Consider the following 4,296-nt stretch of genomic DNA (forward strand, 5'->3'; position numbering starts at 1 on the left):
ATATATATATATATATATATAAAATGTATCATACATATGTATTATATATGTGTATATATACTTTGATATGTATATATATATCAATATGTGTGTATATGTGTGTATATATACATACACACACACACACATATATATAATTTTATTTATTTTGGTTTTTCGAGATAGGGTTTCTCTGTATAGCCCTGGCTGTCCTGGAACTCACTCTGTAGACCAGGCTGGCTTCGAATTCAGAAATCCACCTGCCTCTGTCTCCCAAGTTAAAGGCGTGTGACACCTTGCCATCACTGCCCTGCCTGAAGATATGTAAATAAAAACCCAGGCTTTTGGTCTGCATGAAATGAGCTAGCAGAAAGGGATAGCAGTTCTCCCCCCACCCCACCCTCCCTTGTTGCTTTTAAAAGCAAGAGGTTTATTTTCCAGTGCATTGGTCAATTAGTCCCCGTTAGGGTTAGGGTTAGGGTTAGGCGACCCTGAATGGCTATTACAAGCAGTTTTCATACTTTTTAGGGGCACAGGTTTGGGATAGCAGTTCTTTTTTTAGAATTTTTCTGTAGCATGAGCTGAGCTGTCTGAGAATCTCTGGAGAATGAAAACAGTTCTTCAAAAATTCTTTTTCTACCAGGACTTCTGATTTTAGTGAGAAAATCCATGGAGAGCGAACATGGCTCTTTTAGAATGTTTTCTAAAATGTTTATCCAGAGAAGACTGTCTGAAGAGCAAACACAACTTTTTTAGAATTTTTTTCTGGCTTTCTGATTTAGATCAGGAAACTGTAGAATTAGTTTTAGAATTTATCTAACAGGATTTTTGACTCAGTCAAAAAAATCCAAGAATTTTTTTTTTTTTTTTGGTTTTTCGAGACAGGGTTTCTCTGTGTTGCCCTGGCTGTCCTGGAACTCACTCTGTAGACCAGGCTGGCCTCGAACTCAGAAATCCGCCTGCCTCTGCCTCCCAAGTGCTGGGATTAAAGGCGTGCGCCACCACCGCCCGGCCAAGAATTTTTTTATACTGTAAGGGTCCATGATTCTCAGAATGACACCCTGGACTCAAATAGTATGCAGACACAGAATTTTAATTTTGCAGAAGTCCACCATACTGGGATTTTCCCATTACCAAGATAGAGAGACACCCAAGTGAGCTCGCAGGCCTGATTTAGAGCACATCAGGGGATTCTGGGGTGGGTGACCTGGATCTTACTCCATCTATAGGGACAGTCCATTACCAGGGCATGGGGCTGGAAACTGTTGCTGGGGAAATAGCTGAGGAAGTCAGGAACTGCTGCCGGCCCATTGCCTGTGCCTCAGGCCAGGTAGCAGAGCGGCTTCTGAGGCCTGGGCTGGCCTGGACTTGCCCAGTCCAATTTGAAGCCTGTCATGGAGTCAGCCTAGCCTTCTCAATAGCAGCTTTTCTGACTGTGGTCAGAAAACCATGAGCTATCCAGAGAGCTTTTAGAATTTTTACAAGCAGAGAGAGCTATCTCAAGCAGAAAGCTGGATGTCTCAACCATAGAGTTTTCAGAATAGCAAGAGAAAGCTGTCTAGAGCAGAGCAGCAGAAGAGAGGGGAGCAGAGGGGAGCAGAGGGGAGGAGAGGGGAGAGGAGTGGAGGAGAGGAGAGGACAGATGTGGAGAGGGAGCAGAGCGGTTTGAAAAGCCATCTCAACATAACGTAAACCACTAGCTTGGACCCACGATTTGACTTCAAGTCATTTGTTTTCACTGCTCCCCGACACCCCTTTCCTCAGGAACCCCCTCTAGGCCTAGGCTGGTCCTTGACATGTGAGTGTGTGTGTGTGTGTGTATGTTTCTGTGTGTGTGTACATATATACTCAAATTAATAAATGAAAAGAAAGATAAATGTATCTTGATCTAACAATGGAAAGGCTTTATACTTATGCCTCAATTGATGTTATTTTTCTGATTCTGTATTTTTTGAAACTTATTTTATTGTGTGTGTGTGTGTGTCTGTCTGAATGTTGTGTATATGTGTGTGCTTCTAGAAGACATTGAGCCTCCTGGTCCTTGAGTTTCAGGTGATTGTGAACCACCTGATATGAGTGCTGGGAACCAAACTGGAGTCATTTGCAAGAGCAGCCAGTGCTCTTAACCACCGAGCCATCTCTCCAACCCCAAGCTTCAGTATTGTTTGAGAAATTTCTGCCACTTTTAAGTTGGCTGTGAGAAAATTAAGAAAAATTTAAAAAACATTCTTAAATAATTTCTTTATGAATATGTCAATCTGAATTGAGGGCATGATCGTTTTTTAACTTTTCCGATATTACAGTGTCACGATATACCCAAAATATAGCATCACAAAATATTCCAAAGCTGTTACTGAAGACTAAGTTTGATTTATATGTGCACATGTGTATACCTGTACACACATTTTGCCACATTGTACATATATAGGTCAGGAGGAGTCTTTCTCTCCAGGTGAAGTTACCTTAGAAACCCCAACATGTCTCCGAGACCGTAACATGAGAATACTCCCCAGGGAGAAGATATACAAAACCATAACAGATTATTCAGATGAATGAAACCCTCTCTGTTTTCTTCTGATACCCCAACCCTCTTCTTACAGAGCCCCTGAGAGAATGGTCTTTCCAGGCCAAATTATCATGAGTGACAGAACTGGAGTGTGTCACAGAGCAGAGCACAGGGCACTGGGGTGGGTGGCAGGAGAAGAGAGAAAACTGCCTTCCCACTTCTCCCCGGCATGTTTGCTGCTAAGATCTAGAACCTCTCTGGCCTCAAATTGCCTCATGTATAAAGCAGAGGATGTAATGTAACTAAATGAGAATCCATAACACATAGACTCACACATATACACATACACACAGCTAGAGAGATGTCTCCACAATTAGGATCACTGGCGGCTTCAGAGGCCCAGGTTCAGTCCCCAACACCCACATGGTGGCTTGCAACTGCCTGTAACTCCAGTTCAATGAGATAATCCTGTGGGCACCAGGCAAACATGTAGTACACATACACACATGTAGGCAAAACTTCATATACATAAAAATAAATCTGGAAAAAGTGAACACACAATTTCCATGAGACTTATCATCTATAATATGAAGACTGCAATTCTCTTAGTCATACTGATAGAAAGACTGAGGGACAGAGAAACACGCACCACCATCAGGCCAACAGGAAGCAATCCTGGGACTTTATTACCAATCAGCCGGGGGATCTTTTGCTCTGTTTCTACAGAAGCTACAAGCAAAGAGCAGCTCTCCTCAGTGTCCGTGTCACTCCGCTTCTGCTCTTGGGATCTAGAATTCTTTGGCTCTAGGCTTTAAATAGCAATGGCCCAGCACCCAGTGACTGGTGTGACATCTCTGAGCTAAGGGCATTGGGACCCTGTGTCCCTAGTGCTCTATAGCTCCTCACAGCCAGCCTTCTGGAACTCCACTGCTAGTGTCTGGGGCCTTGTTGCTCACCAGCCTTGTGCCATCTGCAGTTGCAGCTCTCCAGCCCTCTCCTCTTTCGACCCGTGTGTAGTCCTAGGGTGTGCTGTCCTGACTTTCCCCAGCATCACCCCTCTACAGTCTCTGCAGTAGCCTACTCTCTGGGGCTCTAGCTCCTGTCTAGTCTACAGTGCCTGGAGCTGGACTGGGGGAGGGGAGTCTACAATGTTGTCCCCCGGTAACCAGCTCAAACCTGACTCCCCTGATATAAAGACTATAGACAGTAGACACCAAAGGGGGGTTATTGGGACCTAGGCTACACAAGGTGAACAATGCACTGGGATGAAGCTCAGAAGATGGCAGCATACCCTTTACCTACTCAGAGAAGAACGAGAAGAGGGCTACTTATATAACGTTAGAAACTAGTCTTTCTGCTTAGCTCTACAATCTGCAAAAGAAATCCTAGACCCACCCACTCGAGGTATCATGAGTGAATGAGGAACTCCTCCCTGACAGACCTCCCATTGTAACTGTGGGTGGAATGGCCTGAGAATCATCTGAAATTGTTATGGTGAAAGTGAGGCCCCTTGGCAGCCTTTTGGGGTATATGAATCTGCTGGGACTGAAGAAAAATACCGTTAGAGGTCAGCAACTTCCATGACATCCTGTCTTTGGTTCTTCCCAGTGGCAGGGGCATGGGGAGGGCGAGCATCGGCTTCTCTGCTCTGCTTGAGAGGTGTGAATCCTTGGAGGCTGTCACCATTGATGGCTTGGAGACTCTCCCAGGGGGCTACTCCCCCTCCAGTGAAGATGACTGACTGAAGCTGGGGTTGCTGCTGGCTTGTTCTCCAAGAGCAGACAAAATCCTTCATGGCCGGGCAGGCGGGG

Source organism: Mastomys coucha, unplaced genomic scaffold (assembly GCF_008632895.1).
Source record: "Mastomys coucha isolate ucsf_1 unplaced genomic scaffold, UCSF_Mcou_1 pScaffold15, whole genome shotgun sequence".
Classification (NCBI taxonomy): Eukaryota; Metazoa; Chordata; class Mammalia; order Rodentia; family Muridae; genus Mastomys; species Mastomys coucha.